A 10,582-nucleotide genomic window follows, 5' to 3' on the forward strand; every position below is an offset into this window, starting at 1 on the left:
GTCAAAAAAATTGAGAACCTTTCATAATGTTGCCAAACAAAGACTCAACAAACTTACCTGAGACTCCCTGTCTCTGCCAGTCTGTCCCTGCATATCTGTCCCCAACTCTGCTGTCTGTGTGCCATTTGTTGCCTGCTCTGCCTAATGACATCATTGTGAAACATTTCCATTAGAATTTCATTTCTTTCTTATGAACATTTTATCAACTAGTCTTTGAGATATTAGGCTACTAAGGTTCTTACTATGCGTTTTGGTGTATTGAAAAATACTCTGATGTCCATATTTTTCTGCCATTTTTCTACCTGGCTGGCTGGCTGGCTACACACACAGTGTGTAGGTTATTTACAGTAGGAGATGGGCTTCTATCATCTTCAATCATTCTATTTGGGCTTCGATCTAAAAGGTAGCTAGCAAATGTGAAACGGATTAAAATGACAAGAGTTGACAGCTGTATGAGTTCACCATTTACACAACATATGCTGCAACCTTTTGTAATTTTAATAGTTTGTTTCATATTGGCTGGCTTCCAACAATATCTGAATTTGCAAAGCTAGCGAGCACCAATTCAGTTTCAGTGGTGTTTGCTATAATCTTTGCTACCCGGGTTAAATAAAGGTGAAATAAAATAAATAAATAAAAGTTCCCTTGCGACAATTTAGCTTTTGAAACGAGACCATTAAATATGTTTAAGACAATGGTAGAAGAGAGTGTAGTTCTGTTCAGTTTGGATTTCAGTTTATCGCTAACCTTATCACAGGGACTTTGAAGCATCATCTGCATGAAGCATCATCTGCAAACTTACATAATCTGCATGCTGATCTTGGAATAAATTGACGATAGCAAAGGTTCCATCTTTGACGACGCCACATAAATGGAATAGGTACTAGCTAGCTTAATAGTTAATATTTGCGCGCTAGCTCTGCATATTCAGCTAGTGTGTGTGCGCGATTGACTGGATTAACCTCACGTCAGTTACGTTCGTTGAGTGCCTTTCAGACAGTAGATACGACCTCTCTGTTACTTAGCAAGCTAAGGAACTGGCAGTGGATCAAACCATTGTGAGGCAAAGGGTGGGGGGGTCGCAATCTTTTGAAACTTAAAAATGCGCTATTAAGTGTCTATAATCAGCACAATTGCTTTCAGTGCGTATTATTAATATTATTTAAATTACATAGTTATGTTTCAGTGATATATTGGGGGGACAAATCATATTTTTCCCAGGATGAGGGGGTCGTGTCCCCCCCGTCCCCCCCGGGATTTCCGCCCCTGTACCAGCCACAGGACGGCCAAAGACAGACTGTTTGCACAAACAAATGTTAAAGATGCATGCCGCCACCTACTGTGCTAGAATGTGGTCAATCACATTTTACAACATCGGTTCCACATTTCTAAATCCTTCTACCTAACTCAATACTTTGAGAAAATAAGAAAATAGCCCTTCTAACTTCTAATAGACTCTCTCCCAAATCCCTTCCAAACCTCAATGACCCTACACAATATTTCACTCTCTTCAACATGCTTCTAATATAAACATGCTCACCAACCAGATGTAATATGTCCATATATGGAGTTCCTTGCTAATAAGCCACGTTCCAAAAATTGGTGTCTGGGACCATTTATGGAGGTCCTGGTCAGGGCTGCGTTACAATATGAATGTCAGTGCCCATGTATGGAGTTCCAGCTCCAGGCCGCATTCCAATATGAAAAGGCTTTGCCCATATAAGGAGTCCCTGCTCTGATTATGTGCCAATACTGAAGACAAGCCCATATATGGAAGTTCCTGCTGTGGATTAAGGCGTCCACAATGCTTCCCAGCTGAAACAGTTCAGAACAGTTCATGCATAAATTATGACGTTTTTGTTGGTTTTGGTCTTCTGCAAGATTTTTTTTTCGGCTGTTAGGGCACACAACATTTTTTCTCAGGCAAGCCGAAGTCGGTAACAGAAGTCTATGCTCCTTCGTTGGTGATTGGTCAACAGTAGGGAATCAAAAAGTGTTTGTTGTCATTCAATGAGAGACAACTTGTTTTCATGCAAATATTTTCACTCGAGTAATACTGCACCAAACATTTTAGTTAGATGTGAAATTGCGCAACTAAGATCTCCTCAAAAAAAAATAACAAAATCAATTACAGATTTCCTGAGTTATTTTAGATTAATTCAGACTATTACTGGCTACAGCATCTCAAAATGGACAAACAGTACTTTTGCAGTTTTTTTTCTTCTCATTTTTCAAGCAAAGGTCTTTTAAGGAAGTATGCGAGCACACTCGCTCGGTTTGCCTAGCCGAGTTTGCATAGGCGCCAGCATAAGCGCCTTTAGATGTGTCATCTGAAGCTTAAGCTCTCCTCCTGAAACTGAGTTATAAACTACACTTAACTGATTTCACTATGTGCCAGATTTCACAACGCCTGGTAAAATCACAGAAACATCTGTTGTGATTATTACCCTTCAGATGGAGACAGGTGCCTCGCAGCTCCAATTAAATCTTTTTTAAGGGAAAACAAATACATCAGACCTGGCAATATTTAATCAATGAAACCTTGTAGGCCCATAAACTGTTACAAAGTCAACAAGAGACATGTTTTCAAGATGTTGAGCAATAACATTCCTGAAGGTGACATCACATCTGTGGCCTACTGGATGAGTTCCACACCTGCACAATGGAAACAACAAATGTCAAAAATACTTTGTCAAGGATTTTTCCCTGTCTGATACATTTCATATTGAAATAATTACCTGTGTCTTATCCAAATAATCTATTTTGATTTTAGGCCTGCTTATGTGCTGTATTTGTGTTGTATTTGTCAGTCTATACAGTGAGGGAAAAAAAGTATTTGATCCCCTGCTGATTTTTTACATTTGCCCACTGACAAAGAAATGATCAGTCTATAATTTTAATGATAGGTTTATTTGAACATTGAGAGACAGAATAACAACAAAAAAATCCAAGTCAAAAATGTTATAAATTGATTTGCATTTTAATGAGGGAAATAAGTATTTGACCCCCTCTCAATCAGAAAGATTTCTGGCTCCCAGGTGTCTTTTATACAGGTAACGAGCTGAGATTAGGAGCACGCTCTTAAAGGGAGTGCTCCTAATCTCAGCTTGTTACCTGTATAAAAGACACCTGTCCACAGAAGCAATCAATCAATCAGATTCCAAACTCTCCACCATGGCCAAGACCAAAGAGCTCTCCAAGGATGTCAGGGACAATATTGTAGACCTACACAAGGCTGGAATGGGCTACAAGACCATTGCCAAGCAGCTTGGTGAGAAGGTGACAACAGTTGGTGCGATTATTTGCAAATGGAAGAAACACAAAAGAACTGTCAATCTCCCTCGGCCTGGGGCTCCATGCAAGATCTCACCTCGTGGAGTTGCAATGATCATGAGAACGGTGAGGAATCAGCCCAGAACTACACGGAGGATCTTGTCAATGATCTCAAGGCAGCTGGGACCATAGTCACCAAGAAAACAATTGGTAACACACTACGCCGTGAAGGACTGAAATCCTGCAGTGCCCGCAAGGTCCCCCTGCTCAAGAAAGCACATATACATGCCCGTCTGAAGTTTGCCAATGAACATCTGAATGATTCAGAGGACAACTGGGTGAAAGTGTTGTGGTCAGATGAGAACAAAATGGAGCTCTTTGGCGTCAACTCAACTCGCCGTGTTTGGAGGAGGAGGAATGCTGCCTATGACCCCAAGAACACCATCCCCACTGTCAAACATGGAGGTGGAAACATTATGTTTGGGGGTGTTTTTCTGCTAAGGGGACAGGACAACTTCACCGCATCAAAGGTACGATGGACGGGGCCATGTACCGTCAAATCTTGGGTGAGAACCTCCTTCCCTCAGCCAGGGCATTGAAAATGGGTTGTGGATGGGTATTCCAGCATGACAATGACCCAAAACACACGGCCATGGCAACAAAGGAGTGGCTCAAGAAGAAGCACATTAAGATCCTGGAGTGGCCTAGCCAGTCTCCAGACTTTAATCCCATAGAAAATCTGTGGAGGGCGCTGAAGGTTCGAGTTGCCAAACGTCAGCCTCGAAACCTTAATGACTTGGAGAAGATCTGCAAAGAGGAGTGGGACAAAATCCCTCCTGAGATGTGTGCAAACCTGGTGGCCAACTACAAGAAACATCTGACCTCTGTGATTGCCAACAAGGGTTTTGCCACCAAGTACTAAGTCATGTTTTGCAGAGGGGTCAAATACTTATTTCCCTCATTAAAATGCTAATCATTTTGTAACATTTTTAACATGCGTTTTTCAGGATTTTTTTGTTGTTATTCTGTCTCTCACTGTTCAAATAAACCTACCATTAAAATTATAGACTGATCATTTCTTTGTCAGAGGGCAAACGTACAAAATCAGCAGGGGATCAAATACCTTTTTCCCTCACTGTAGATGTTTTGTTCAGTAGGGGCAAATTGGTTATAGGCGTAGAGAACCTATGAAATTACTAGAGGGGCTATGTCATAAACCCTAAAAGTTCCAGAATGGTTCTAAAATGGAAGCCAAAATGGTCAGGGAGAAATCCAAACCAGTCTAATTGCAAAGAATGGCAGTAGAGGCATAGGTGATTTTACTTATGCAGGGAGAAAAGTAAAGCAAACGGTATATCAGAAATTGTGTAATAGGCAGGTAGCCAGCAGGTAGCCTAGTGGTTAGAGTGTTGGGCCAGTAACTGGAAGGTTGCTAGATGGAATCCCTGAGGTGACAAGGTAAAAAAATATATAATTATAAATACAGTTTTACACCATTTTTTATATGTAAACAGACCATAAATGTCTACATTTTAGTTTTTTTGGAAAGCGCTCAGTGTTATTATATGATACAATAGTATGCATTTACAACTGATCTAAGTCCTAACATCAATGATTTTAGCCAGTGTATGGTGGTGGATTGATTGACTGCATTGTTTGAATGGAATGTCGGCATAACTTGGTAATTATTTTGAAAAACGCATTCCTCCAAAACTGGCTGACTAGCTAGCTAACAAACATAAAGTACATACAATCTTCAAATTTGTTTATACTATATCCTATCACAGCACTGGCAAACCATGGTTGACCAACTTCCTTACCAAAATAGCTGACCTTTTATAACATCATAACAATATAATAATAATAATAATTCATATATGCCATTAGCAGGCACTTTGATCCTAAGCGATTTACAGTCATGCGTGCATACATTTTACATATGGGTGGCCCCAGCGGGAATCGTACCCACAACCTGTGTTGTTGCAAGCACCCCTCTCTATAGGTTAATGTCTATTATAGTATTCTAATTCCTAATTCTATGGTTATACTGGTCAGTGGTCACATGTTACAGGGGACCAGTAAGTGTTTGCACAGGTGAGAGGAGAGGGCAGGCAATTCTTACCTCTCAATTTATGTTGTATGTTATGTTTTTATATGCAAAGTCGTATATGTCGTGTAGATTTTATATCTGCAATAAATTAAAATCACCCAAGCAAAGATCTACGCCTGGAAAGCCAATTGTTTTCAACCTGCGCCAACGGCAGGAATCGCCATTACAGATAGGCCTATTAATAACTCAAGTAATCTGTTGTGGACAGAAGTCCCAATAACATCAATTTAGCCTAACGTTTCATATCTCTTACCTCTTCCCCCAGAATCGAATCAAGTTTTTTTATTTGGATTCTGGGTTGCCGAGATTTAAACTCAAGTAATTACTACAGCTACATGAGTGGCTTTGTATTTCTGAGGGAAGCACTGTAACTGCAGTGGGTAGCTGGTACCTACACCTCAAGGGGGCAATCTTTACCCACAAAGAGAGGCCAATTTGCTGGAGCCTCACCCACTGTATGTGACTGAACCTCTGCAACCTCTTTCAAGTCTGCTTGGCACCCATATGTAAGACTTGTTCAGATGATCCTTTTACACAAATGATAACTACAAGTTTATTAAAACAAAAATTCAACAGAGAATAAATCAACTATGAAGCCGATGAAAGAGAAGTGCATGTGGATACATTTATAAATACAAGTGTGGAGTTTAAAGTAAATAATAATAATAATATATTATTATAAAGTAAATGTATGGGATTCATATGTAGGCTATCGCTGTGAAAGAAATCTTGTGAGAAATGTCCATAGGAAAATAAAAAGGTTATTCATGATTTCCTGACATGTGGAGTTCTAATACAGGGATAGGTAACTTTGATGGGGGTGGGGTCCACAAAAAATCAGAATTCATCATGAGGGGCCTGCATACCCACATCCATACCCACACATGCAGTCAACTGATGTGTGCAATTAATCCATTTTTGCAGTTAACCTACTTAACTCTCTTAAAGACATGTTCCGGAACTTTGACGACTAGTAAACCTCCCACTTTGGGCTCGATGTGTCAATGTGTAGTTCATACATGCATAATCTATAAGCAGAATTACCGCCTTACCTCAATTAGCCACAAAATCCCTAGTTTGAAAGTGACTGTTTTCTGGAAGTTGTGTGGCTCCATTATCGCAAAATTTTCCCCCATGTGGGCCAGCCCCCTAGCAATTTGAGTTCAAGCCAATGAGCTTCAGCCCCTCAACATTTGAGGTACAGCTAGCAAGATGCACACACAGCAAAGCGAGAGACAGAAAGCAATAATGTGGTGCACATATCTGATGAAATTTCGGGGACCACTCTTGAGCGCAACTTTGCACTCCTGGCTAAAAAGTATATAAAAGTACCTGAGAATCTCTTTAACTAAATAGATTATACCATTAGCCAGGGTCACCCCTAGCCTTTTGGGGGCCCTAAGCGAGATTTGGTTGGGGGCCGTCTTTACGGTGTAGGCCTCCGTCTTTACGGTGTAGAGAAAAATGTGAAAAAGTGAATTTCCTGCAATTTTACACATTTTGCTATGGGGCGTAGAGAGAATGTTGCCGTTTTAGAACACATTTAATGCAATTCTACTCATTTTCTCATGGGGCAGAGAGACACTTTTGCAGTTTTACAACAAATTTCCTTTAATTCTACCTATTTTGACATGACTTACGCCATGTTAATATGATATCTGAGTGAGAGTCACTAACAAAATCAAAGGGGGCCCCTGGGCACGTGCTCTGTATGCCTGGTCGGTATTCGGCAATGTTTACTACAAGTTTGCACCGTCTGTATTCTACTGTTCAGTAAGTTGAGACCCCGACTGAGTTTGGGGTCTCAACTTAGGGGGGGAATTGATCCGCGAGCCTACAAAAGGCATGCCGCCAGTTGCTCAACCCTGAGCTAGAACAACGTGTGTCTCTGTGTGACTGGGATAATATTATCCCAGCATACCAGACACAGTCATTTATATTACCATTATTTGTTATGCAGGATTCCATTTCCACAAAACTCCTACATTTCATTAGGAGATTTTTTATCACAATAGAATATGACCCATTAGAATTTTCATTATCTGCCCTTTCATATTTTCATAGCTATTAGGACAAAACACAGGGAGAGATTACTTTAATATTGCTATCAGAGACTCTGAATGGCTTCCACAGTTATATTTTGGTTCATGTTTGAAGTGAAATGGTCACATTTATAATCAGCAACCCTTCTAAAAGTAAACGTATTCACACAGCATGCAGACATATTAACGAATGAGAGAGCGAACAGGAGTCTGTTAGCTGGAGAACAGTGGGGTGTCTGTGTTTCTCCTTCTCTCTCATATATATTTCACTTATTGGTTTGTGTGTTTTTGGAGAGCGTGGGGATTTAATGTTCCCCAGTGTCCCCTTACTTCCTCCTCCTTCAATTTCCCCAGACTGGGGTTACCAGCATGTGCCCTGGAGGCCCGTAGTGTCATCTGTTTCTGCTTAACTCTGACTCTGCTCCACTGGATCAATTGATTGTGGCCCAAATTGTTCTGGATATTGAGTAATTGAAGATTAGGAGATAACAAGAAGTTCACTGATCCCTTAGGAAAATGATAACTTTTCCTGTGCCTGAGGACATACCCTTCTAGATGAGCAGACCATGTTTTCCGGGGCAGCTGTTGATTTTCTAAACAAGATTGTGCATTACCTTCTTAGCATTAGTGAAACATTCTGGGTCAATTTAACCAAACCCAGTGTTTTAAAAGTCTGATCTGGATATTTGTTTTTACCCAAACCCAATAAACTAACTAGTAAAGAGGACTCAAATGAGACCCAAACATCAGGTAGTACTTATAAACTGTATCCTTCGCATTGGAAGATTCATTGGTCCAATATTAGGCTATCCACCAAGGAAGGCTTTCTGAGGTCACATGAATGTGATCTCTGCAAGGCAAAAATGTACTACAATTATTAAATAATGAAAAACATTTGCACTGATTTCATGTTTACACAAGAAACAGATGGGACAGGTGCATTACATGGAGAACATTAAAAAAAAACTTTTCAACTTCTTCCCCATACTTGCATTGTGTTTGTTATTTCCCAATGTGACTGCAACACTTCAATGTTGTTTCTACGGTCAAGAGAGCTGAATCTTCAATCTGTATGAAATATTTACCATCTGGCTATTTTATGACGATTTCAATTTAAGTTTGTTTCAGTTTGTTTTCCCCAGCAGAAATCGTATTTTCAATGCACTGCAACATCAGATATCAGTAACATGGAAGACACCATTAGGTATGATCTCAAGGTTGAAACTTGATATGAACTCTTGCCCAGGCAATATATGGTGCAATAACATATTAATAATAAGGCGTGACCTTGGCTGAGCAGATGCAGGTCTCAGAGATGAACAGGAACATAGCTCACGTGGAAGGGATGTAGAGAGCAGAGGTTGACCATGCATCAGAGGCTGTCAAGTCAACCACACTCATACTATACTGTTACTATACTGTAGCCCTACCTACCTGCCTGCCTCCACCTACCCCTTTACTGAGATCTGTTTTCCTTTCAGCGGCAGTTCCTTTTTATATCTACTGTTCCAATCAATAAATAAACACATTGATTACTTCTCACCGATGTTTAAAGGTTTTTTGGTTGAATGATGAGGCTTATCGATGCATTCATGAAAACCTAAGCAGCTATGATGTTAGTGTGTCCAATACTTTCTTGCTCTTGCTCTCTCTAAAGGCTTATTTTCCTATTCTACTTTTGTACAATGTGTTCACATTAAAAATCATGTGTTAGAAATAGTGGAGGGAAAAAACTGTCCTAATTATGTGCATCAGGGGGCATTCAAATTGAACATTTTCAAGAAGCGTGAACTCATCCTTATTCTTTTAAAATGAATACTCATCATAGTCATTAACTGCATGTACAGTATTTGGCTCTGTTGAGTGTCCCACTCTTACATTTTCTGGGTTATTATAATCACAAAGGCCTCTGTTGAGGAAGTTGGAACAGCCTGAGACTTTAAGTAAGCTTCATATTTCCAGGTTGTAAAATATTGACAATATGATTCAAGTGAATCTCTGTTGGCTCTTTAAAACAACAAAGTAGACAATCATATTTGCTGCATGAAAAACCTCCAAGCGCCCCAAAACGTCATATGAAATGAAAAGTAACAAATAAGACACAGTTTCCTCCATGGCAAAAAATATCCTCCTAATTTACGACTTTTCATCATGTCTGAAACACAGGCGACTCTGTAGTCTCTTCTACTGTTTATTCTAGTGGGATTATTTGGCCAGAGGGGGTTACCAACGGGTCAGTGGCAACAGTAGAGGTGCACTGGGAACACGGGGGAGACGGCTAGCCCTGCAATATTAATCGTCTGGCTGGGATGTGACTGCTGATCTGTCCTGACAGTGATGGCCTACAACTGTGTTGTCCCCAAACAAAGGACTGGTGTGCTGCAGTACGCTGTGTGACTGTAGAAAGGTGAGGTACTGTAAAATAAGTCTTCCACTAAATTGGCCTTTCTCCTCTTCCCTCTGTCCTCTCTTTCATAATCTCATCCCCTGCTGCACACTCCACTCACACGGCTACCATGAATGATGGCTACCATGACAATGCCCCTCACAGAGAAATAACATGGCCATCCAGCCTGGGCAGACGTCAGAAGCAGAGCACTTTTATCAGCTCTGGACATCTACCAAGAGAAAATCACCAGTAATTGCATTAGCATTTAGCAGAGCTCAAGTTAATACCCAACATAGAATATAGCCATTGTAAAGTGGGGCATTATACTTGTTGATTCAATCGGTGCATGTGCTCATAATTATGGGAAACAGTCAGGATAAGTCAAGGTTGTGCAAGAGAAATTATGTATGAGAGTAGTGGACAATTCCCTTTCCTGTTTCTCTGTGTAAAGACACATGGCAATGAAGTCTAGCCAATGACATTGAACCACAGTTTGAGCTTCTTGGTTCCACAGAGGAAGCAGAAAAAATCCAAAGTTTGACTGGATGCCTTACTGTTAGGGAGGCAGGGAAGTGAAATCAATTTGTACTGGTGAGCAAGCTCTGTTATTCAACTGCAATCAAACTCTGGGCTCCTGAGTGGCACAGCAGTCTAAGGTACTGCATCTCAGTGTAAGAGGTGTCACTACAGTCCCTGGTTTGAATCCAGGCTGTATCACATCCGGCCGTGATTGGGAATTCCATAGGGCGGTGCACAATTGTCCCAGCA

Source organism: Salmo trutta, chromosome 4 (assembly GCF_901001165.1).
Source record: "Salmo trutta chromosome 4, fSalTru1.1, whole genome shotgun sequence".
Lineage (NCBI taxonomy): Eukaryota > Metazoa > Chordata > Actinopteri > Salmoniformes > Salmonidae > Salmo > Salmo trutta.